Here is a 24,798-nt window from a genome sequence, read left to right as displayed (position 1 = left end):
GGGTCCGGGTCAGCATACCTGACCCGTCACGGGTTGGCGGGTCGGGGTTCGGGTCAACAGATTTTCTGGCGGGTCTGTTGACCCGAACCCGACCCGCCAACCTGATTTGGACCCGAATTGCCACCCCTAACTGCAAGCGTGAAGGATTGATTTCATGATAATTTAGAGTTGCGGGATGAGGGAAAAAAACAGGGTGCAAATCAATAACAAAAAAATATATAAAGTAAATAAATAAAAGGATAAGAGGAAAATGCTTGAATTGACGCTTAAAATGAATTTCGGTCTAGAAAAGCCACACTGCTTCGCAGGACGGGGTAGTTTAAAAGAATAACGCGAAAGGAACATGGCGGGTGCGATCATACCAGCACTAATGCACCGGATCCCATCAGAACTCCGAAGTTAAGCGTGCTTGGGCGAGAGTAGTACTAGGATGGGTGACCCCCTGGGAAGTCCTCGTGTTGCACCCCTCTCTTTTTTGTTTCGAAATCCAAATTTCCTATTCGTTCTTTATCCTGTAGTAATTTAGCTCCGTCGGAACGATTGCTTAATATTTTGCTTCTTGTCGAAGCGTGAAGGAGGATCTGAAGGCGCGAGACAAATCAGGAACGGTACGGCTCGATCAAAGCCCGGATCGTCGCTCAAATTTGTCGGCGCAAATGTATCACCGCAACTAGGGGTGGCAATTTTCGACACGACACGAACCTAACACGAAATTAATGGGTTTGGGTTGAGGTTTCGGGAATTCGGGTCAGAATCGGGTTGGACCCGATGAACCCGAAAAGAAAACCGGTCGATTTCGGGTCAACCCGTGGTGACCTGATATGACCCGATATGACCCGTTTACGAATTAAAAATAATTTAATAAACATAAAAATAATTTTATCTAACTAAACTAAGTTATTCTTTTTTTCAAAGGCATTAATTACTTAATCCTAAACGAATTTATTTAATTTGTGTGAAGTTGAAATTATTATACTTGGACAAATAATATATTATATTATTTTTCACTTTTGTATTGTTTTAATTTATTTTATATTTTGCTTGGGATAAAACACTTTTACGGTGTTTAATTTATTTTAGATTTGATTTGGAATCATTTATTTAAATTTTTATTACTTGATTATGTAATTAGTTTTGTGAGAAATTGATTTTATTAGAAATTACAGTGATAAATTAATAAATTAAAATTAAGTTTCGGGTCATTTCGGGTCGACCCGCCGCCCCGTAAACCTGAAATTTTCGGGTCCGGGTCAGCATACCTGACCCGTCACGGGTTGGCGGGTCGGGGTTCGGGTCAACAGATTTTCTGGCGGGTCTGTTGACCCGAACCCGACCCGCCAACCTGATTTGGACCCGAATTGCCACCCCTAACTGCAAGCGTGAAGGATTGATTTCATGATAATTTAGAGTTGCGGGATGAGGGAAAAAAACAGGGTGCAAATCAATAACAAAAAAATATATAAAGTAAATAAATAAAAGGATAAGAGGAAAATGCTTGAATTGACGCTTAAAATGAATTTCGGTCTAGAAAAGCCACACTGCTTCGCAGGACGGGGTAGTTTAAAAGAATAACGCGAAAGGAACATGGCGGGTGCGATCATACCAGCACTAATGCACCGGATCCCATCAGAACTCCGAAGTTAAGCGTGCTTGGGCGAGAGTAGTACTAGGATGGGTGACCCCCTGGGAAGTCCTCGTGTTGCACCCCTCTCTTTTTTGTTTCGAAATCCAAATTTCCTATTCGTTCTTTATCCTGTAGTAATTTAGCTCCGTCGGAACGATTGCTTAATATTTTGCTTCTTGTCGAAGCGTGAAGGAGGATCTGAAGGCGCGAGACAAATCAGGAACGGTACGGCTCGATCAAAGCCCGGATCGTCGCTCAAATTTGTCGGCGCAAATGTATCACCGCAACTAGGGGTGGCAATTTTCGACACGACACGAACCTAACACGAAATTAATGGGTTTGGGTTGAGGTTTCGGGAATTCGGGTCAGAATCGGGTTGGACCCGATGAACCCGAAAAGAAAACCGGTCGATTTCGGGTCAACCCGTGGTGACCTGATATGACCCGATATGACCCGTTTACGAATTAAAAATAATTTAATAAACATAAAAATAATTTTATCTAACTAAACTAAGTTATTCTTTTTTTCAAAGGCATTAATTACTTAATCCTAAACGAATTTATTTAATTTGTGTGAAGTTGAAATTATTATACTTGGACAAATAATATATTATATTATTTTTCACTTTTGTATTGTTTTAATTTATTTTATATTTTGCTTGGGATAAAACACTTTTACGGTGTTTAATTTATTTTAGATTTGATTTGGAATCATTTATTTAAATTTTTATTACTTGATTATGTAATTAGTTTTGTGAGAAATTGATTTTATTAGAAATTACAGTGATAAATTAATAAATTAAAATTAAGTTTCGGGTCATTTCGGGTCGACCCGCCGCCCCGTAAACCTGAAATTTTCGGGTCCGGGTCAGCATACCTGACCCGTCACGGGTTGGCGGGTCGGGGTTCGGGTCAACAGATTTTCTGGCGGGTCTGTTGACCCGAACCCGACCCGCCAACCTGATTTGGACCCGAATTGCCACCCCTAACTGCAAGCGTGAAGGATTGATTTCATGATAATTTAGAGTTGCGGGATGAGGGAAAAAAACAGGGTGCAAATCAATAACAAAAAAAAATATAAAGTAAATAAATAAAAGGATAAGAGGAAAATGCTTGAATTGACGCTTAAAATGAATTTCGGTCTAGAAAAGCCACACTGCTTCGCAGGACGGGGTAGTTTAAAAGAATAACGCGAAAGGAACATGGCGGGTGCGATCATACCAGCACTAATGCACCGGATCCCATCAGAACTCCGAAGTTAAGCGTGCTTGGGCGAGAGTAGTACTAGGATGGGTGACCCCCTGGGAAGTCCTCGTGTTGCACCCCTCTCTTTTTTGTTTCGAAATCCAAATTTCCTATTCGTTCTTTATCCTGTAGTAATTTAGCTCCGTCGGAACGATTGCTTAATATTTTGCTTCTTGTCGAAGCGTGAAGGAGGATCTGAAGGCGCGAGACAAATCAGGAACGGTACGGCTCGATCAAAGCCCGGATCGTCGCTCAAATTTGTCGGCGCAAATGTATCACCGCAACTAGGGGTGGCAATTTTCGACACGACACGAACCTAACACGAAATTAATGGGTTTGGGTTGAGGTTTCGGGAATTCGGGTCAGAATCGGGTTGGACCCGATGAACCCGAAAAGAAAACCGGTCGATTTCGGGTCAACCCGTGGTGACCTGATATGACCCGATATGACCCGTTTACGAATTAAAAATAATTTAATAAACATAAAAATAATTTTATCTAACTAAACTAAGTTATTCTTTTTTTCAAAGGCATTAATTACTTAATCCTAAACGAATTTATTTAATTTGTGTGAAGTTGAAATTATTATACTTGGACAAATAATATATTATATTATTTTTCACTTTTGTATTGTTTTAATTTATTTTATATTTTGCTTGGGATAAAACACTTTTACGGTGTTTAATTTATTTTAGATTTGATTTGGAATCATTTATTTAAATTTTTATTACTTGATTATGTAATTAGTTTTGTGAGAAATTGATTTTATTAGAAATTACAGTGATAAATTAATAAATTAAAATTAAGTTTCGGGTCATTTCGGGTCGACCCGCCGCCCCGTAAACCTGAAATTTTCGGGTCCGGGTCAGCATACCTGACCCGTCACGGGTTGGCGGGTCGGGGTTCGGGTCAACAGATTTTCTGGCGGGTCTGTTGACCCGAACCCGACCCGCCAACCTGATTTGGACCCGAATTGCCACCCCTAACTGCAAGCGTGAAGGATTGATTTCATGATAATTTAGAGTTGCGGGATGAGGGAAAAAAACAGGGTGCAAATCAATAACAAAAAAAAATATAAAGTAAATAAATAAAAGGATAAGAGGAAAATGCTTGAATTGACGCTTAAAATGAATTTCGGTCTAGAAAAGCCACACTGCTTCGCAGGACGGGGTAGTTTAAAAGAATAACGCGAAAGGAACATGGCGGGTGCGATCATACCAGCACTAATGCACCGGATCCCATCAGAACTCCGAAGTTAAGCGTGCTTGGGCGAGAGTAGTACTAGGATGGGTGACCCCCTGGGAAGTCCTCGTGTTGCACCCCTCTCTTTTTTGTTTCGAAATCCAAATTTCCTATTCGTTCTTTATCCTGTAGTAATTTAGCTCCGTCGGAACGATTGCTTAATATTTTGCTTCTTGTCGAAGCGTGAAGGAGGATCTGAAGGCGCGAGACAAATCAGGAACGGTACGGCTCGATCAAAGCCCGGATCGTCGCTCAAATTTGTCGGCGCAAATGTATCACCGCAACTAGGGGTGGCAATTTTCGACACGACACGAACCTAACACGAAATTAATGGGTTTGGGTTGAGGTTTCGGGAATTCGGGTCAGAATCGGGTTGGACCCGATGAACCCGAAAAGAAAACCGGTCGATTTCGGGTCAACCCGTGGTGACCTGATATGACCCGATATGACCCGTTTACGAATTAAAAATAATTTAATAAACATAAAAATAATTTTATCTAACTAAACTAAGTTATTCTTTTTTTCAAAGGCATTAATTACTTAATCCTAAACGAATTTATTTAATTTGTGTGAAGTTGAAATTATTATACTTGGACAAATAATATATTATATTATTTTTCACTTTTGTATTGTTTTAATTTATTTTATATTTTGCTTGGGATAAAACACTTTTACGGTGTTTAATTTATTTTAGATTTGATTTGGAATCATTTATTTAAATTTTTATTACTTGATTATGTAATTAGTTTTGTGAGAAATTGATTTTATTAGAAATTACAGTGATAAATTAATAAATTAAAATTAAGTTTCGGGTCATTTCGGGTCGACCCGCCGCCCCGTAAACCTGAAATTTTCGGGTCCGGGTCAGCATACCTGACCCGTCACGGGTTGGCGGGTCGGGGTTCGGGTCAACAGATTTTCTGGCGGGTCTGTTGACCCGAACCCGACCCGCCAACCTGATTTGGACCCGAATTGCCACCCCTAACTGCAAGCGTGAAGGATTGATTTCATGATAATTTAGAGTTGCGGGATGAGGGAAAAAAACAGGGTGCAAATCAATAACAAAAAAAAATATAAAGTAAATAAATAAAAGGATAAGAGGAAAATGCTTGAATTGACGCTTAAAATGAATTTCGGTCTAGAAAAGCCACACTGCTTCGCAGGACGGGGTAGTTTAAAAGAATAACGCGAAAGGAACATGGCGGGTGCGATCATACCAGCACTAATGCACCGGATCCCATCAGAACTCCGAAGTTAAGCGTGCTTGGGCGAGAGTAGTACTAGGATGGGTGACCCCCTGGGAAGTCCTCGTGTTGCACCCCTCTCTTTTTTGTTTCGAAATCCAAATTTCCTATTCGTTCTTTATCCTGTAGTAATTTAGCTCCGTCGGAACGATTGCTTAATATTTTGCTTCTTGTCGAAGCGTGAAGGAGGATCTGAAGGCGCGAGACAAATCAGGAACGGTACGGCTCGATCAAAGCCCGGATCGTCGCTCAAATTTGTCGGCGCAAATGTATCACCGCAACTAGGGGTGGCAATTTTCGACACGACACGAACCTAACACGAAATTAATGGGTTTGGGTTGAGGTTTCGGGAATTCGGGTCAGAATCGGGTTGGACCCGATGAACCCGAAAAGAAAACCGGTCGATTTCGGGTCAACCCGTGGTGACCTGATATGACCCGATATGACCCGTTTACGAATTAAAAATAATTTAATAAACATAAAAATAATTTTATCTAACTAAACTAAGTTATTCTTTTTTTCAAAGGCATTAATTACTTAATCCTAAACGAATTTATTTAATTTGTGTGAAGTTGAAATTATTATACTTGGACAAATAATATATTATATTATTTTTCACTTTTGTATTGTTTTAATTTATTTTATATTTTGCTTGGGATAAAACACTTTTACGGTGTTTAATTTATTTTAGATTTGATTTGGAATCATTTATTTAAATTTTTATTACTTGATTATGTAATTAGTTTTGTGAGAAATTGATTTTATTAGAAATTACAGTGATAAATTAATAAATTAAAATTAAGTTTCGGGTCATTTCGGGTCGACCCGCCGCCCCGTAAACCTGAAATTTTCGGGTCCGGGTCAGCATACCTGACCCGTCACGGGTTGGCGGGTCGGGGTTCGGGTCAACAGATTTTCTGGCGGGTCTGTTGACCCGAACCCGACCCGCCAACCTGATTTGGACCCGAATTGCCACCCCTAACTGCAAGCGTGAAGGATTGATTTCATGATAATTTAGAGTTGCGGGATGAGGGAAAAAAACAGGGTGCAAATCAATAACAAAAAAAAATATAAAGTAAATAAATAAAAGGATAAGAGGAAAATGCTTGAATTGACGCTTAAAATGAATTTCGGTCTAGAAAAGCCACACTGCTTCGCAGGACGGGGTAGTTTAAAAGAATAACGCGAAAGGAACATGGCGGGTGCGATCATACCAGCACTAATGCACCGGATCCCATCAGAACTCCGAAGTTAAGCGTGCTTGGGCGAGAGTAGTACTAGGATGGGTGACCCCCTGGGAAGTCCTCGTGTTGCACCCCTCTCTTTTTTGTTTCGAAATCCAAATTTCCTATTCGTTCTTTATCCTGTAGTAATTTAGCTCCGTCGGAACGATTGCTTAATATTTTGCTTCTTGTCGAAGCGTGAAGGAGGATCTGAAGGCGCGAGACAAATCAGGAACGGTACGGCTCGATCAAAGCCCGGATCGTCGCTCAAATTTGTCGGCGCAAATGTATCACCGCAACTAGGGGTGGCAATTTTCGACACGACACGAACCTAACACGAAATTAATGGGTTTGGGTTGAGGTTTCGGGAATTCGGGTCAGAATCGGGTTGGACCCGATGAACCCGAAAAGAAAACCGGTCGATTTCGGGTCAACCCGTGGTGACCTGATATGACCCGATATGACCCGTTTACGAATTAAAAATAATTTAATAAACATAAAAATAATTTTATCTAACTAAACTAAGTTATTCTTTTTTTCAAAGGCATTAATTACTTAATCCTAAACGAATTTATTTAATTTGTGTGAAGTTGAAATTATTATACTTGGACAAATAATATATTATATTATTTTTCACTTTTGTATTGTTTTAATTTATTTTATATTTTGCTTGGGATAAAACACTTTTACGGTGTTTAATTTATTTTAGATTTGATTTGGAATCATTTATTTAAATTTTTATTACTTGATTATGTAATTAGTTTTGTGAGAAATTGATTTTATTAGAAATTACAGTGATAAATTAATAAATTAAAATTAAGTTTCGGGTCATTTCGGGTCGACCCGCCGCCCCGTAAACCTGAAATTTTCGGGTCCGGGTCAGCATACCTGACCCGTCACGGGTTGGCGGGTCGGGGTTCGGGTCAACAGATTTTCTGGCGGGTCTGTTGACCCGAACCCGACCCGCCAACCTGATTTGGACCCGAATTGCCACCCCTAACTGCAAGCGTGAAGGATTGATTTCATGATAATTTAGAGTTGCGGGATGAGGGAAAAAAACAGGGTGCAAATCAATAACAAAAAAAAATATAAAGTAAATAAATAAAAGGATAAGAGGAAAATGCTTGAATTGACGCTTAAAATGAATTTCGGTCTAGAAAAGCCACACTGCTTCGCAGGACGGGGTAGTTTAAAAGAATAACGCGAAAGGAACATGGCGGGTGCGATCATACCAGCACTAATGCACCGGATCCCATCAGAACTCCGAAGTTAAGCGTGCTTGGGCGAGAGTAGTACTAGGATGGGTGACCCCCTGGGAAGTCCTCGTGTTGCACCCCTCTCTTTTTTGTTTCGAAATCCAAATTTCCTATTCGTTCTTTATCCTGTAGTAATTTAGCTCCGTCGGAACGATTGCTTAATATTTTGCTTCTTGTCGAAGCGTGAAGGAGGATCTGAAGGCGCGAGACAAATCAGGAACGGTACGGCTCGATCAAAGCCCGGATCGTCGCTCAAATTTGTCGGCGCAAATGTATCACCGCAACTAGGGGTGGCAATTTTCGACACGACACGAACCTAACACGAAATTAATGGGTTTGGGTTGAGGTTTCGGGAATTCGGGTCAGAATCGGGTTGGACCCGATGAACCCGAAAAGAAAACCGGTCGATTTCGGGTCAACCCGTGGTGACCTGATATGACCCGATATGACCCGTTTACGAATTAAAAATAATTTAATAAACATAAAAATAATTTTATCTAACTAAACTAAGTTATTCTTTTTTTCAAAGGCATTAATTACTTAATCCTAAACGAATTTATTTAATTTGTGTGAAGTTGAAATTATTATACTTGGACAAATAATATATTATATTATTTTTCACTTTTGTATTGTTTTAATTTATTTTATATTTTGCTTGGGATAAAACACTTTTACGGTGTTTAATTTATTTTAGATTTGATTTGGAATCATTTATTTAAATTTTTATTACTTGATTATGTAATTAGTTTTGTGAGAAATTGATTTTATTAGAAATTACAGTGATAAATTAATAAATTAAAATTAAGTTTCGGGTCATTTCGGGTCGACCCGCCGCCCCGTAAACCTGAAATTTTCGGGTCCGGGTCAGCATACCTGACCCGTCACGGGTTGGCGGGTCGGGGTTCGGGTCAACAGATTTTCTGGCGGGTCTGTTGACCCGAACCCGACCCGCCAACCTGATTTGGACCCGAATTGCCACCCCTAACTGCAAGCGTGAAGGATTGATTTCATGATAATTTAGAGTTGCGGGATGAGGGAAAAAAACAGGGTGCAAATCAATAACAAAAAAAAATATAAAGTAAATAAATAAAAGGATAAGAGGAAAATGCTTGAATTGACGCTTAAAATGAATTTCGGTCTAGAAAAGCCACACTGCTTCGCAGGACGGGGTAGTTTAAAAGAATAACGCGAAAGGAACATGGCGGGTGCGATCATACCAGCACTAATGCACCGGATCCCATCAGAACTCCGAAGTTAAGCGTGCTTGGGCGAGAGTAGTACTAGGATGGGTGACCCCCTGGGAAGTCCTCGTGTTGCACCCCTCTCTTTTTTGTTTCGAAATCCAAATTTCCTATTCGTTCTTTATCCTGTAGTAATTTAGCTCCGTCGGAACGATTGCTTAATATTTTGCTTCTTGTCGAAGCGTGAAGGAGGATCTGAAGGCGCGAGACAAATCAGGAACGGTACGGCTCGATCAAAGCCCGGATCGTCGCTCAAATTTGTCGGCGCAAATGTATCACCGCAACTAGGGGTGGCAATTTTCGACACGACACGAACCTAACACGAAATTAATGGGTTTGGGTTGAGGTTTCGGGAATTCGGGTCAGAATCGGGTTGGACCCGATGAACCCGAAAAGAAAACCGGTCGATTTCGGGTCAACCCGTGGTGACCTGATATGACCCGATATGACCCGTTTACGAATTAAAAATAATTTAATAAACATAAAAATAATTTTATCTAACTAAACTAAGTTATTCTTTTTTTCAAAGGCATTAATTACTTAATCCTAAACGAATTTATTTAATTTGTGTGAAGTTGAAATTATTATACTTGGACAAATAATATATTATATTATTTTTCACTTTTGTATTGTTTTAATTTATTTTATATTTTGCTTGGGATAAAACACTTTTACGGTGTTTAATTTATTTTAGATTTGATTTGGAATCATTTATTTAAATTTTTATTACTTGATTATGTAATTAGTTTTGTGAGAAATTGATTTTATTAGAAATTACAGTGATAAATTAATAAATTAAAATTAAGTTTCGGGTCATTTCGGGTCGACCCGCCGCCCCGTAAACCTGAAATTTTCGGGTCCGGGTCAGCATACCTGACCCGTCACGGGTTGGCGGGTCGGGGTTCGGGTCAACAGATTTTCTGGCGGGTCTGTTGACCCGAACCCGACCCGCCAACCTGATTTGGACCCGAATTGCCACCCCTAACTGCAAGCGTGAAGGATTGATTTCATGATAATTTAGAGTTGCGGGATGAGGGAAAAAAACAGGGTGCAAATCAATAACAAAAAAAAATATAAAGTAAATAAATAAAAGGATAAGAGGAAAATGCTTGAATTGACGCTTAAAATGAATTTCGGTCTAGAAAAGCCACACTGCTTCGCAGGACGGGGTAGTTTAAAAGAATAACGCGAAAGGAACATGGCGGGTGCGATCATACCAGCACTAATGCACCGGATCCCATCAGAACTCCGAAGTTAAGCGTGCTTGGGCGAGAGTAGTACTAGGATGGGTGACCCCCTGGGAAGTCCTCGTGTTGCACCCCTCTCTTTTTTGTTTCGAAATCCAAATTTCCTATTCGTTCTTTATCCTGTAGTAATTTAGCTCCGTCGGAACGATTGCTTAATATTTTGCTTCTTGTCGAAGCGTGAAGGAGGATCTGAAGGCGCGAGACAAATCAGGAACGGTACGGCTCGATCAAAGCCCGGATCGTCGCTCAAATTTGTCGGCGCAAATGTATCACCGCAACTAGGGGTGGCAATTTTCGACACGACACGAACCTAACACGAAATTAATGGGTTTGGGTTGAGGTTTCGGGAATTCGGGTCAGAATCGGGTTGGACCCGATGAACCCGAAAAGAAAACCGGTCGATTTCGGGTCAACCCGTGGTGACCTGATATGACCCGATATGACCCGTTTACGAATTAAAAATAATTTAATAAACATAAAAATAATTTTATCTAACTAAACTAAGTTATTCTTTTTTTCAAAGGCATTAATTACTTAATCCTAAACGAATTTATTTAATTTGTGTGAAGTTGAAATTATTATACTTGGACAAATAATATATTATATTATTTTTCACTTTTGTATTGTTTTAATTTATTTTATATTTTGCTTGGGATAAAACACTTTTACGGTGTTTAATTTATTTTAGATTTGATTTGGAATCATTTATTTAAATTTTTATTACTTGATTATGTAATTAGTTTTGTGAGAAATTGATTTTATTAGAAATTACAGTGATAAATTAATAAATTAAAATTAAGTTTCGGGTCATTTCGGGTCGACCCGCCGCCCCGTAAACCTGAAATTTTCGGGTCCGGGTCAGCATACCTGACCCGTCACGGGTTGGCGGGTCGGGGTTCGGGTCAACAGATTTTCTGGCGGGTCTGTTGACCCGAACCCGACCCGCCAACCTGATTTGGACCCGAATTGCCACCCCTAACTGCAAGCGTGAAGGATTGATTTCATGATAATTTAGAGTTGCGGGATGAGGGAAAAAAACAGGGTGCAAATCAATAACAAAAAAAAATATAAAGTAAATAAATAAAAGGATAAGAGGAAAATGCTTGAATTGACGCTTAAAATGAATTTCGGTCTAGAAAAGCCACACTGCTTCGCAGGACGGGGTAGTTTAAAAGAATAACGCGAAAGGAACATGGCGGGTGCGATCATACCAGCACTAATGCACCGGATCCCATCAGAACTCCGAAGTTAAGCGTGCTTGGGCGAGAGTAGTACTAGGATGGGTGACCCCCTGGGAAGTCCTCGTGTTGCACCCCTCTCTTTTTTGTTTCGAAATCCAAATTTCCTATTCGTTCTTTATCCTGTAGTAATTTAGCTCCGTCGGAACGATTGCTTAATATTTTGCTTCTTGTCGAAGCGTGAAGGAGGATCTGAAGGCGCGAGACAAATCAGGAACGGTACGGCTCGATCAAAGCCCGGATCGTCGCTCAAATTTGTCGGCGCAAATGTATCACCGCAACTAGGGGTGGCAATTTTCGACACGACACGAACCTAACACGAAATTAATGGGTTTGGGTTGAGGTTTCGGGAATTCGGGTCAGAATCGGGTTGGACCCGATGAACCCGAAAAGAAAACCGGTCGATTTCGGGTCAACCCGTGGTGACCTGATATGACCCGATATGACCCGTTTACGAATTAAAAATAATTTAATAAACATAAAAATAATTTTATCTAACTAAACTAAGTTATTCTTTTTTTCAAAGGCATTAATTACTTAATCCTAAACGAATTTATTTAATTTGTGTGAAGTTGAAATTATTATACTTGGACAAATAATATATTATATTATTTTTCACTTTTGTATTGTTTTAATTTATTTTATATTTTGCTTGGGATAAAACACTTTTACGGTGTTTAATTTATTTTAGATTTGATTTGGAATCATTTATTTAAATTTTTATTACTTGATTATGTAATTAGTTTTGTGAGAAATTGATTTTATTAGAAATTACAGTGATAAATTAATAAATTAAAATTAAGTTTCGGGTCATTTCGGGTCGACCCGCCGCCCCGTAAACCTGAAATTTTCGGGTCCGGGTCAGCATACCTGACCCGTCACGGGTTGGCGGGTCGGGGTTCGGGTCAACAGATTTTCTGGCGGGTCTGTTGACCCGAACCCGACCCGCCAACCTGATTTGGACCCGAATTGCCACCCCTAACTGCAAGCGTGAAGGATTGATTTCATGATAATTTAGAGTTGCGGGATGAGGGAAAAAAACAGGGTGCAAATCAATAACAAAAAAAAATATAAAGTAAATAAATAAAAGGATAAGAGGAAAATGCTTGAATTGACGCTTAAAATGAATTTCGGTCTAGAAAAGCCACACTGTTTCGCAGGACGGGGTAGTTTAAAAGAATAACGCGAAAGGAACATGGCGGGTGCGATCATACCAGCACTAATGCACCGGATCCCATCAGAACTCCGAAGTTAAGCGTGCTTGGGCGAGAGTAGTACTAGGATGGGTGACCCCCTGGGAAGTCCTCGTGTTGCACCCCTCTCTTTTTTGTTTCGAAATCCAAATTTCCTATTCGTTCTTTATCCTGTAGTAATTTAGCTCCGTCGGAACGATTGCTTAATATTTTGCTTCTTGTCGAAGCGTGAAGGAGGATCTGAAGGCGCGAGACAAATCAGGAACGGTACGGCTCGATCAAAGCCCGGATCGTCGCTCAAATTTGTCGGCGCAAATGTATCACCGCAACTAGGGGTGGCAATTTTCGACACGACACGAACCTAACACGAAATTAATGGGTTTGGGTTGAGGTTTCGGGAATTCGGGTCAGAATCGGGTTGGACCCGATGAACCCGAAAAGAAAACCGGTCGATTTCGGGTCAACCCGTGGTGACCTGATATGACCCGATATGACCCGTTTACGAATTAAAAATAATTTAATAAACATAAAAATAATTTTATCTAACTAAACTAAGTTATTCTTTTTTTCAAAGGCATTAATTACTTAATCCTAAACGAATTTATTTAATTTGTGTGAAGTTGAAATTATTATACTTGGACAAATAATATATTATATTATTTTTCACTTTTGTATTGTTTTAATTTATTTTATATTTTGCTTGGGATAAAACACTTTTACGGTGTTTAATTTATTTTAGATTTGATTTGGAATCATTTATTTAAATTTTTATTACTTGATTATGTAATTAGTTTTGTGAGAAATTGATTTTATTAGAAATTACAGTGATAAATTAATAAATTAAAATTAAGTTTCGGGTCATTTCGGGTCGACCCGCCGCCCCGTAAACCTGAAATTTTCGGGTCCGGGTCAGCATACCTGACCCGTCACGGGTTGGCGGGTCGGGGTTCGGGTCAACAGATTTTCTGGCGGGTCTGTTGACCCGAACCCGACCCGCCAACCTGATTTGGACCCGAATTGCCACCCCTAACTGCAAGCGTGAAGGATTGATTTCATGATAATTTAGAGTTGCGGGATGAGGGAAAAAAACAGGGTGCAAATCAATAACAAAAAAAAATATAAAGTAAATAAATAAAAGGATAAGAGGAAAATGCTTGAATTGACGCTTAAAATGAATTTCGGTCTAGAAAAGCCACACTGCTTCGCAGGACGGGGTAGTTTAAAAGAATAACGCGAAAGGAACATGGCGGGTGCGATCATACCAGCACTAATGCACCGGATCCCATCAGAACTCCGAAGTTAAGCGTGCTTGGGCGAGAGTAGTACTAGGATGGGTGACCCCCTGGGAAGTCCTCGTGTTGCACCCCTCTCTTTTTTGTTTCGAAATCCAAATTTCCTATTCGTTCTTTATCCTGTAGTAATTTAGCTCCGTCGGAACGATTGCTTAATATTTTGCTTCTTGTCGAAGCGTGAAGGAGGATCTGAAGGCGCGAGACAAATCAGGAACGGTACGGCTCGATCAAAGCCCGGATCGTCGCTCAAATTTGTCGGCGCAAATGTATCACCGCAACTAGGGGTGGCAATTTTCGACACGACACGAACCTAACACGAAATTAATGGGTTTGGGTTGAGGTTTCGGGAATTCGGGTCAGAATCGGGTTGGACCCGATGAACCCGAAAAGAAAACCGGTCGATTTCGGGTCAACCCGTGGTGACCTGATATGACCCGATATGACCCGTTTACGAATTAAAAATAATTTAATAAACATAAAAATAATTTTATCTAACTAAACTAAGTTATTCTTTTTTTCAAAGGCATTAATTACTTAATCCTAAACGAATTTATTTAATTTGTGTGAAGTTGAAATTATTATACTTGGACAAATAATATATTATATTATTTTTCACTTTTGTATTGTTTTAATTTATTTTATATTTTGCTTGGGATAAAACACTTTTACGGTGTTTAATTTATTTTAGATTTGATTTGGAATCATTTATTTAAATTTTTATTACTTGATTATGTAATTAGTTTTGTGAGAAATTGATTTTATTAGAAATTACAGTGATAAATTAATAAATTAAAATTAAGTTTCGGGTCATTTCGGGTCGACCCGCCGCCCCGTAAACCTGAAATTTTCGGGTCCGGGTCAGCATACCTGACCCGTCACGGGTTGGCGGGTCGGGGTTCGGGTCAACAGATTTTCTGGCGGGTCTGTTGACCCGAACCCGACCCGCCAACCTGATTTGGACCCGAATTGCCACCCCTAACTGCAAGCGTGAAGGATTGATTTCATGATAATTTAGAGTTGCGGGATGAGGGAAAAAAACAGGGTGCAAATCAATAACAAAAAAAAATATAAAGTAAATAAATAAAAGGATAAGAGGAAAATGCTTGAATTGACGCTTAAAATGAATTTCGGTCTAGAAAAGCCACACTGCTTCGCAGGACGGGGTAGTTTAAAAGAATAACGCGAAAGGAACATGGCGGGTGCGATCATACCAGCACTAATGCACCGGATCCCATCAGAACTCCGAAGTTAAGCGTGCTTGGGCGAGAGTAGTACTAGGATGGGTGACCCCCTGGGAAGTCCTCGTGTTGCACCCCTCTCTTTTTTGTTTCGAAATCCAAATTTCCTATTCGTTCTTTATCCTGTAGTAATTTAGCTCCGTCGGAACGATTGCTTAATATTTTGCTTCTTGTCGAAGCGTGAAGGAGGATCTGAAGGCGCGAGACAAATCAGGAACGGTACGGCTCGATCAAAGCCCGGATCGTCGCTCAAATTTGTCGGCGCAAATGTATCACCGCAACTAGGGGTGGCAATTTTCGACACGACACGAACCTAACACGAAATTAATGGGTTTGGGTTGAGGTTTCGGGAATTCGGGTCAGAATCGGGTTGGACCCGATGAACCCGAAAAGAAAACCGGTCGATTTCGGGTCAACCCGTGGTGACCTGATATGACCCGATATGACCCGTTTACGAATTAAAAATAATTTAATAAACATAAAAATAATTTTATCTAACTAAACTAAGTTATTCTTTTTTTCAAAGGCATTAATTACTTAATCCTAAACGAATTTATTTAATTTGTGTGAAGTTGAAATTATTATACTTGGACAAATAATATATTATATTATTTTTCACTTTTGTATTGTTTTAATTTATTTTATATTTTGCTTGGGATAAAACACTTTTACGGTGTTTAATTTATTTTAGATTTGATTTGGAATCATTTATTTAAATTTTTATTACTTGATTATGTAATTAGTTTTGTGAGAAATTGATTTTATTAGAAATTACAGTGATAAATTAATAAATTAAAATTAAGTTTCGGGTCATTTCGGGTCGACCCGCCGCCCCGTAAACCTGAAATTTTCGGGTCCGGGTCAGCATACCTGACCCGTCACGGGTTGGCGGGTCGGGGTTCGGGTCAACAGATTTTCTGGCGGGTCTGTTGACCCGAACCCGACCCGCCAACCTGATTTGGACCCGAATTGCCACCCCTAACTGCAAGCGTGAAGGATTGATTTCATGATAATTTAGAGTTGCGGGATGAGGGAAAAAAACAGGGTGCAAATCAATAACAAAAAAAAATATAAAGTAAATAAATAAAAGGATAAGAGGAAAATGCTTGAATTGACGCTTAAAATGAATTTCGGTCTAGAAAAGCCACACTGTTTCGCAGGACGGGGTAGTTTAAAAGAATAACGCGAAAGGAACATGGCGGGTGCGATCATACCAGCACTAATGCACCGGATCCCATCAGAACTCCGAAGTTAAGCGTGCTTGGGCGAGAGTAGTACTAGGATGGGTGACCCCCTGGGAAGTCCTCGTGTTGCACCCCTCTCTTTTTTGTTTCGAAATCCAAATTTCCTATTCGTTCTTTATCCTGTAGTAATTTAGCTCCGTCGGAACGATTGCTTAATATTTTGCTTCTTGTCGAAGCGTGAAGGAGGATCTGAAGGCGCGAGACAAATCAGGAACGGTACGGCTCGATCAAAGCCCGGATCGTCGCTCAAATTTGTCGGCGCAAATGTATCACCGCAACTAGGGGTGGCAATTTTCGACACGACACGAACCTAACACGAAATTAATGGGTTTGGGTTGAGGTTTCGGGAATTCGGGTCAGAATCGGGTTGGACCCGATGAACCCGAAAAGAAAACCGGTCGATTTCGGGTCAACCCGTGGTGACCTGATATGACCCGATATGACCCGTTTACGAATTAAAAATAATTTAATAAACATAAAAATAATTTTATCTAACTAAACTAAGTTATTCTTTTTTTCAAAGGCATTAATTACTTAATCCTAAACGAATTTATTTAATTTGTGTGAAGTTGAAATTATTATACTTGGACAAATAATATATTATATTATTTTTCACTTTTGTATTGTTTTAATTTATTTTATATTTTGCTTGGGATAAAACACTTTTACGGTGTTTAATTTATTTTAGATTTGATTTGGAATCATTTATTTAAATTTTTATTACTTGATTATGTAATTAGTTTTGTGAGAAATTGATTTTATTAGAAATTACAGTGATAAATTAATAAATTAAAATTAAGTTTCGGGTCATTTCGGGTCGACCCGCCGCCCCGTAAACCTGAAATTTTCGGGTCCGGGTCAGCATACCTGACCCGTCACGGGTTGGCGGGTCGGGGTTCGGGTCAACAGATTTTCTGGCGGGTCTGTTGACCCGAACCCGACCCGCCAACCTGATTTGGACCCGAATTGCCACCCCTAACTGCAAGCGTGAAGGATTGATTTCATGATAATTTAGAGTTGCGGGATGAGGGAAAAAAACAGGGTGCAAATCAATAACAAAAAAAAATATAAAGTAAATAAATAAAAGGATAAGAGGAAAATGCTTGAATTGACGCTTAAAATGAATTTCGGTCTAGAAAAGCCACACTGCTTCGCAGGACGGGGTAGTTTAAAAGAATAACGCGAAAGGAACATGGCGGGTGCGATCATACCAGCACTAATGCACCGGATCCCATCAGAACTCCGAAGTTAAGCGTGCTTGGGCGAGAGTAGTACTAGGATGGGTGACCCCCTGGGAAGTCCTCGTGTTGCACCCCTCTCTTTTTTGTTTCGAAATCCAAATTTCCTATTCGTTCTTTATCCTGTAGTAATTTAGCTCCGTCGGAACGATTGCTTAATATTTTGCTTCTTGTCGAAGCGTGAAGGAGGATCTGAAGGCGCGAGACAAATCAGGAACGGTACGGCTCGATCAAAGCCCGGATCGTCGCTCAAATTTGTCGGCGCAAATGTATCACCGCAACTAGGGGTGGCAATTTTCGACACGACACGAACCTAACACGAAATTAATGGGTTTGGGTTGAGGTTTCGGGAATTCGGGTCAGAATCGGGTTGGACCCGATGAACCCGAAAAGAAAACCGGTCGATTTCGGGTCAACCCGTGGTGACCTGATATGACCCGATATGACCCGTTTACGAATTAAAAATAATTTAATAAACATAAAAATAATTTTATCTAACTAAACTAAGTTATTCTTTTTTTCAAAGGCATTAATTACTTAATCCTAAACGAATTTATTTAATTTGTGTGAAGTTGAAATTATTATACTTGGACAAATAATATATTATATTATTTTTCACTTTTGTATTGTTTTAATTTATTTTATATTTTGCTTGGGATAAAACACTTTTACGGTGTTTAATTTATTTTAGATTTGATTTGGAATCATTTATTTAAATTTTTATTACTTGATTATGTAATTAGTTTTGTGAGAAATTGATTTTATTAGAAATTACAGTGATAAATTAATAAATTAAAATTAAGTTTCGGGTCATTTCGGGTCGACCCGCCGCCCCGTAAACCTGAAATTTTCGGGTCCGGGTCAGCATACCTGACCCGTCACGGGTTGGCGGGTCGGGGTTCGGGTCAACAGATTTTCTGGCGGGTCTGTTGACCCGAACCCGACCCGCCAACCTGATTTGGACCCGAATTGCCACCCCTAACTGCAAGCGTGAAGGATTGATTTCATGATAATTTAGAGTTGCGGGATGAGGGAAAAAAACAGGGTGCAAATCAATAACAAAAAAAAATATAAAGTAAATAAATAAAAGGATAAGAGGAAAATGCTTGAATTGACGCTTAAAATGAATTTCGGTCTAGAAAAGCCACACTGCTTCGCAGGACGGGGTAGTTTAAAAGAATAACGCGAAAGGAACATGGCGGGTGCGATCATACCAGCACTAATGCACCGGATCCCATCAGAACTCCGAAGTTAAGCGTGCTTGGGCGAGAGTAGTACTAGGATGGGTGACCCCCTGGGAAGTCCTCGTGTTGCACCCCTCTCTTTTTTGTTTCGAAATCCAAATTTCCTATTCGTTCTTTATCCTGTAGTAATTTAGCTCCGTCGGAACGATTGCTTAATATTTTGCTTCTTGTCGAAGCGTGAAGGAGGATCTGAAGGCGCGAGACAAATCAGGAACGGTACGGCTCGATCAAAGCCCGGATCGTCGCTCAAATTTGTCGGCGCAAATGTATCACCGCAACTAGGGGTGGCAATTTTCGACACGACACGAACCTAACACGAAATTAATGGGTTTGGGTTGAGGTTTCGGGAATTCGGGTCAGAATCGGGTTGGACCCGATGAACCCGAAAAGAAAACCGGTCGATTTCGGGTCAACCCGTGGTGACCTGATATGACCCGATATGACCCGTTTACGAATTAAAAATAATTTAATAAACATAAAAATAATTTTATCTAACTAAACTAAGTTATTCTTTTTTTCAAAGGCATTAATTACTTAATCCTAAACGAATTTATTTAATTTGTGTGAAGTTGAAATTATTATACTTGGACAAATAATATATTATATTATTTTTCACTTTTGTATTGTTTTAATTTATTTTATATTTTGCTTGGGATAAAACACTTTTACGGTGTTTAATTTATTTTAGATTTGATTTGGAATCATTTATTTAAATTTTTATTACTTGATTATGTAATTAGTTTTGTGAGAAATTGATTTTATTAGAAATTACAGTGATAAATTAATAAATTAAAATTAAGTTTCGGGTCATTTCGGGTCGACCCGCCGCCCCGTAAACCTGAAATTTTCGGGTCCGGGTCAGCATACCTGACCCGTCACGGGTTGGCGGGTCGGGGTTCGGGTCAACAGATTTTCTGGCGGGTCTGTTGACCCGAACCCGACCCGCCAACCTGATTTGGACCCGAATTGCCACCCCTAACTGCAAGCGTGAAGGATTGATTTCATGATAATTTAGAGTTGCGGGATGAGGGAAAAAAACAGGGTGCAAATCAATAACAAAAAAAAATATAAAGTAAATAAATAAAAGGATAAGAGGAAAATGCTTGAATTGACGCTTAAAATGAATTTCGGTCTAGAAAAGCCACACTGCTTCGCAGGACGGGGTAGTTTAAAAGAATAACGCGAAAGGAACATGGCGGGTGCGATCATACCAGCACTAATGCACCGGATCCCATCAGAACTCCGAAGTTAAGCGTGCTTGGGCGAGAGTAGTACTAGGATGGGTGACCCCCTGGGAAGTCCTCGTGTTGCACCCCTCTCTTTTTTGTTTCGAAATCCAAATTTCCTATTCGTTCTTTATCCTGTAGTAATTTAGCTCCGTCGGAACGATTGCTTAATATTTTGCTTCTTGTCGAAGCGTGAAGGAGGATCTGAAGGCGCGAGACAAATCAGGAACGGTACGGCTCGATCAAAGCCCGGATCGTCGCTCAAATTTGTCGGCGCAAATGTATCACCGCAACTAGGGGTGGCAATTTTCGACACGACACGAACCTAACACGAAATTAATGGGTTTGGGTTGAGGTTTCGGGAATTCGGGTCAGAATCGGGTTGGACCCGATGAACCCGAAAAGAAAACCGGTCGATTTCGGGTCAACCCGTGGTGACCTGATATGACCCGATATGACCCGTTTACGAATTAAAAATAATTTAATAAACATAAAAATAATTTTATCTAACTAAACTAAGTTATTCTTTTTTTCAAAGGCATTAATTACTTAATCCTAAACGAATTTATTTAATTTGTGTGAAGTTGAAATTATTATACTTGGACAAATAATATATTATATTATTTTTCACTTTTGTATTGTTTTAATTTATTTTATATTTTGCTTGGGATAAAACACTTTTACGGTGTTTAATTTATTTTAGATTTGATTTGGAATCATTTATTTAAATTTTTATTACTTGATTATGTAATTAGTTTTGTGAGAAATTGATTTTATTAGAAATTACAGTGATAAATTAATAAATTAAAATTAAGTTTCGGGTCATTTCGGGTCGACCCGCCGCCCCGTAAACCTGAAATTTTCGGGTCCGGGTCAGCATACCTGACCCGTCACGGGTTGGCGGGTCGGGGTTCGGGTCAACAGATTTTCTGGCGGGTCTGTTGACCCGAACCCGACCCGCCAACCTGATTTGGACCCGAATTGCCACCCCTAACTGCAAGCGTGAAGGATTGATTTCATGATAATTTAGAGTTGCGGGATGAGGGAAAAAAACAGGGTGCAAATCAATAACAAAAAAAAATATAAAGTAAATAAATAAAAGGATAAGAGGAAAATGCTTGAATTGACGCTTAAAATGAATTTCGGTCTAGAAAAGCCACACTGCTTCGCAGGACGGGGTAGTTTAAAAGAATAACGCGAAAGGAACATGGCGGGTGCGATCATACCAGCACTAATGCACCGGATCCCATCAGAACTCCGAAGTTAAGCGTGCTTGGGCGAGAGTAGTACTAGGATGGGTGACCCCCTGGGAAGTCCTCGTGTTGCACCCCTCTCTTTTTTGTTTCGAAATCCAAATTTCCTATTCGTTCTTTATCCTGTAGTAATTTAGCTCCGTCGGAACGATTGCTTAATATTTTGCTTCTTGTCGAAGCGTGAAGGAGGATCTGAAGGCGCGAGACAAATCAGGAACGGTACGGCTCGATCAAAGCCCGGATCGTCGCTCAAATTTGTCGGCGCAAATGTATCACCGCAACTAGGGGTGGCAATTTTCGACACGACACGAACCTAACACGAAATTAATGGGTTTGGGTTGAGGTTTCGGGAATTCGGGTCAGAATCGGGTTGGACCCGATGAACCCGAAAAGAAAACCGGTCGATTTCGGGTCAACCCGTGGTGACCTGATATGACCCGATATGACCCGTTTACGAATTAAAAATAATTTAATAAACATAAAAATAATTTTATCTAACTAAACTAAGTTATTCTTTTTTTCAAAGGCATTAATTACTTAATCCTAAACGAATTTATTTAATTTGTGTGAAGTTGAAATTATTATACTTGGACAAATAATATATTATATTATTTTTCACTTTTGTATTGTTTTAATTTATTTTATATTTTGCTTGGGATAAAACACTTTTACGGTGTTTAATTTATTTTAGATTTGATTTGGAATCATTTATTTAAATTTTTATTACTTGATTATGTAATTAGTTTTGTGAGAAATTGATTTTATTAGAAATTACAGTGATAAATTAATAAATTAAAATTAAGTTTCGGGTCATTTCGGGTCGACCCGCCGCCCCGTAAACCTGAAATTTTCGGGTCCGGGTCAGCATACCTGACCCGTCACGGGTTGGCGGGTCGGGGTTCGGGTCAACAGATTTTCTGGCGGGTCTGTTGACCCGAACCCGACCCGCCAACCTGATTTGGACCCGAATTGCCACCCCTAACTGCAAGCGTGAAGGATTGATTTCATGATAATTTAGAGTTGCGGGATGAGGGAAAAAAACAGGGTGCAAATCAATAACAAAAAAAAATATAAAGTAAATAAATAAAAGGATAAGAGGAAAATGCTTGAATTGACGCTTAAAATGAATTTCGGTCTAGAAAAGCCACACTGCTTCGCAGGACGGGGTAGTTTAAAAGAATAACGCGAAAGGAACATGGCGGGTGCGATCATACCAGCACTAATGCACCGGATCCCATCAGAACTCCGAAGTTAAGCGTGCTTGGGCGAGAGTAGTACTAGGATGGGTGACCCCCTGGGAAGTCCTCGTGTTGCACCCCTCTCTTTTTTGTTTCGAAATCCAAATTTCCTATTCGTTCTTTATCCTGTAGTAATTTAGCTCCGTCGGAACGATTGCTTAATATTTTGCTTCTTGTCGAAGCGTGAAGGAGGATCTGAAGGCGCGAGACAAATCAGGAACGGTACGGCTCGATCAAAGCCCGGATCGTCGCTCAAATTTGTCGGCGCAAATGTATCACCGCAACTAGGGGTGGCAATTTTCGACACGACACGAACCTAACACGAAATTAATGGGTTTGGGTTGAGGTTTCGGGAATTCGGGTCAGAATCGGGTTGGACCCGATGAACCCGAAAAGAAAACCGGTCGATTTCGGGTCAACCCGTGGTGACCTGATATGACCCGATATGACCCGTTTACGAATTAAAAATAATTTAATAAACATAAAAATAATTTTATCTAACTAAACTAAGTTATTCTTTTTTTCAAAGGCATTAATTACTTAATCCTAAACGAATTTATTTAATTTGTGTGAAGTTGAAATTATTATACTTGGACAAATAATATATTATATTATTTTTCACTTTTGTATTGTTTTAATTTATTTTATATTTTGCTTGGGATAAAACACTTTTACGGTGTTTAATTTATTTTAGATTTGATTTGGAATCATTTATTTAAATTTTTATTACTTGATTATGTAATTAGTTTTGTGAGAAATTGATTTTATTAGAAATTACAGTGATAAATTAATAAATTAAAATTAAGTTTCGGGTCATTTCGGGTCGACCCGCCGCCCCGTAAACCTGAAATTTTCGGGTCCGGGTCAGCATACCTGACCCGTCACGGGTTGGCGGGTCGGGGTTCGGGTCAACAGATTTTCTGGCGGGTCTGTTGACCCGAACCCGACCCGCCAACCTGATTTGGACCCGAATTGCCACCCCTAACTGCAAGCGTGAAGGATTGATTTCATGATAATTTAGAGTTGCGGGATGAGGGAAAAAAACAGGGTGCAAATCAATAACAAAAAAATATATAAAGTAAATAAATAAAAGGATAAGAGGAAAATGCTTGAATTGACGCTTAAAATGAATTTCGGTCTAGAAAAGCCACACTGCTTCGCAGGACGGGGTAGTTTAAAAGAATAACGCGAAAGGAACATGGCGGGTGCGATCATACCAGCACTAATGCACCGGATCCCATCAGAACTCCGAAGTTAAGCGTGCTTGGGCGAGAGTAGTACTAGGATGGGTGACCCCCTGGGAAGTCCTCGTGTTGCACCCCTCTCTTTTTTGTTTCGAAATCCAAATTTCCTAGTCGTTCTTTATCCTGTAGTAATTTAGCTCCGTCGGAACGATTGCTTAATATTTTGCTTCTTGTCGAAGCGTGAAGGAGGATCTGAAGGCGCGAGACAAATCAGGAACGGTACGGCTCGATCAAAGCCCGGATCGTCGCTCAAATTTGTCGGCGCAAATGTATCACCGCAACTAGGGGTGGCAATTTTCGACACGACACGAACCTAACACGAAATTAATGGGTTTGGGTTGAGGTTTCGGGAATTCGGGTCAGAATCGGGTTGGACCCGATGAACCCGAAAAGAAAACCGGTCGATTTCGGGTCAACCCGTGGTGACCTGATATGACCCGATATGACCCGTTTACGAATTAAAAATAATTTAATAAACATAAAAATAATTTTATCTAACTAAACTAAGTTATTCTTTTTTTCAAAGGCATTAATTACTTAATCCTAAACGAATTTATTTAATTTGTGTGAAGTTGAAATTATTATACTTGGACAAATAATATATTATATTATTTTTCACTTTTGTATTGTTTTAATTTATTTTATATTTTGCTTGGGATAAAACACTTTTACGGTGTTTAATTTATTTTAGATTTGATTTGGAATCATTTATTTAAATTTTTATTACTTGATTATGTAATTAGTTTTGTGAGAAATTGATTTTATTAGAAATTACAGTGATAAATTAATAAATTAAAATTAAGTTTCGGGTCATTTCGGGTCGACCCGCC

The 24,798-nt window shown here is 39.6% G+C and overlaps 20 non-coding genes across 20 annotated transcripts; all 20 read left to right on the top strand.

The window, feature by feature from the left end:
• The first annotated feature begins 348 nt into the window (after positions 1–348).
• Positions 349–467, top strand: LOC140029749 (5S ribosomal RNA). Its single transcript, XR_011833664.1, has one exon. It is a non-coding gene; the product is annotated as a 5S ribosomal RNA (ribosomal RNA).
• Positions 468–1,589: 1,122 nt separating this feature from the next.
• On the top strand, positions 1,590–1,708 carry LOC140029748 (5S ribosomal RNA). The gene has a single exon (XR_011833663.1). It is a non-coding gene; the product is annotated as a 5S ribosomal RNA (ribosomal RNA).
• Positions 1,709–2,830: 1,122 nt separating this feature from the next.
• LOC140029747 (5S ribosomal RNA) lies at positions 2,831–2,949 on the top strand. The gene has a single exon (XR_011833662.1). It is a non-coding gene; the product is annotated as a 5S ribosomal RNA (ribosomal RNA).
• Positions 2,950–4,071: 1,122 nt separating this feature from the next.
• LOC140029746 (5S ribosomal RNA) lies at positions 4,072–4,190 on the top strand. Its single transcript, XR_011833661.1, has one exon. It is a non-coding gene; the product is annotated as a 5S ribosomal RNA (ribosomal RNA).
• A 1,122-nt stretch (positions 4,191–5,312) lies between these two features.
• LOC140029745 (5S ribosomal RNA) lies at positions 5,313–5,431 on the top strand. Its single transcript, XR_011833660.1, has one exon. It is a non-coding gene; the product is annotated as a 5S ribosomal RNA (ribosomal RNA).
• Positions 5,432–6,553: 1,122 nt separating this feature from the next.
• LOC140029744 (5S ribosomal RNA) lies at positions 6,554–6,672 on the top strand. Its single transcript, XR_011833659.1, has one exon. It is a non-coding gene; the product is annotated as a 5S ribosomal RNA (ribosomal RNA).
• A 1,122-nt stretch (positions 6,673–7,794) lies between these two features.
• On the top strand, positions 7,795–7,913 carry LOC140029743 (5S ribosomal RNA). The gene has a single exon (XR_011833658.1). It is a non-coding gene; the product is annotated as a 5S ribosomal RNA (ribosomal RNA).
• A 1,122-nt stretch (positions 7,914–9,035) lies between these two features.
• On the top strand, positions 9,036–9,154 carry LOC140029741 (5S ribosomal RNA). The gene has a single exon (XR_011833656.1). It is a non-coding gene; the product is annotated as a 5S ribosomal RNA (ribosomal RNA).
• A 1,122-nt stretch (positions 9,155–10,276) lies between these two features.
• On the top strand, positions 10,277–10,395 carry LOC140029740 (5S ribosomal RNA). The gene has a single exon (XR_011833655.1). It is a non-coding gene; the product is annotated as a 5S ribosomal RNA (ribosomal RNA).
• A 1,122-nt stretch (positions 10,396–11,517) lies between these two features.
• LOC140029739 (5S ribosomal RNA) lies at positions 11,518–11,636 on the top strand. The gene has a single exon (XR_011833654.1). It is a non-coding gene; the product is annotated as a 5S ribosomal RNA (ribosomal RNA).
• A 1,122-nt stretch (positions 11,637–12,758) lies between these two features.
• Positions 12,759–12,877, top strand: LOC140029738 (5S ribosomal RNA). Its single transcript, XR_011833653.1, has one exon. It is a non-coding gene; the product is annotated as a 5S ribosomal RNA (ribosomal RNA).
• Positions 12,878–13,999: 1,122 nt separating this feature from the next.
• On the top strand, positions 14,000–14,118 carry LOC140029737 (5S ribosomal RNA). The gene has a single exon (XR_011833652.1). It is a non-coding gene; the product is annotated as a 5S ribosomal RNA (ribosomal RNA).
• A 1,122-nt stretch (positions 14,119–15,240) lies between these two features.
• On the top strand, positions 15,241–15,359 carry LOC140029736 (5S ribosomal RNA). Its single transcript, XR_011833651.1, has one exon. It is a non-coding gene; the product is annotated as a 5S ribosomal RNA (ribosomal RNA).
• A 1,122-nt stretch (positions 15,360–16,481) lies between these two features.
• On the top strand, positions 16,482–16,600 carry LOC140029735 (5S ribosomal RNA). The gene has a single exon (XR_011833650.1). It is a non-coding gene; the product is annotated as a 5S ribosomal RNA (ribosomal RNA).
• Positions 16,601–17,722: 1,122 nt separating this feature from the next.
• On the top strand, positions 17,723–17,841 carry LOC140029734 (5S ribosomal RNA). The gene has a single exon (XR_011833649.1). It is a non-coding gene; the product is annotated as a 5S ribosomal RNA (ribosomal RNA).
• Positions 17,842–18,963: 1,122 nt separating this feature from the next.
• On the top strand, positions 18,964–19,082 carry LOC140029733 (5S ribosomal RNA). Its single transcript, XR_011833648.1, has one exon. It is a non-coding gene; the product is annotated as a 5S ribosomal RNA (ribosomal RNA).
• A 1,122-nt stretch (positions 19,083–20,204) lies between these two features.
• LOC140029732 (5S ribosomal RNA) lies at positions 20,205–20,323 on the top strand. Its single transcript, XR_011833647.1, has one exon. It is a non-coding gene; the product is annotated as a 5S ribosomal RNA (ribosomal RNA).
• A 1,122-nt stretch (positions 20,324–21,445) lies between these two features.
• LOC140029729 (5S ribosomal RNA) lies at positions 21,446–21,564 on the top strand. Its single transcript, XR_011833645.1, has one exon. It is a non-coding gene; the product is annotated as a 5S ribosomal RNA (ribosomal RNA).
• A 1,122-nt stretch (positions 21,565–22,686) lies between these two features.
• LOC140029728 (5S ribosomal RNA) lies at positions 22,687–22,805 on the top strand. Its single transcript, XR_011833644.1, has one exon. It is a non-coding gene; the product is annotated as a 5S ribosomal RNA (ribosomal RNA).
• A 1,122-nt stretch (positions 22,806–23,927) lies between these two features.
• On the top strand, positions 23,928–24,046 carry LOC140029727 (5S ribosomal RNA). The gene has a single exon (XR_011833643.1). It is a non-coding gene; the product is annotated as a 5S ribosomal RNA (ribosomal RNA).
• The last annotated feature ends 752 nt before the right edge of the window (positions 24,047–24,798 follow it).

This window comes from Coffea arabica, chromosome 11e (genome assembly GCF_036785885.1).
Source record: "Coffea arabica cultivar ET-39 chromosome 11e, Coffea Arabica ET-39 HiFi, whole genome shotgun sequence".
In the NCBI taxonomy this organism is placed as follows: Eukaryota; Viridiplantae; Streptophyta; class Magnoliopsida; order Gentianales; family Rubiaceae; genus Coffea; species Coffea arabica.
The sequence above is the reverse complement of the archived record's forward strand: the minus strand, read 5'-3'. Positions and strand labels throughout refer to the sequence as shown.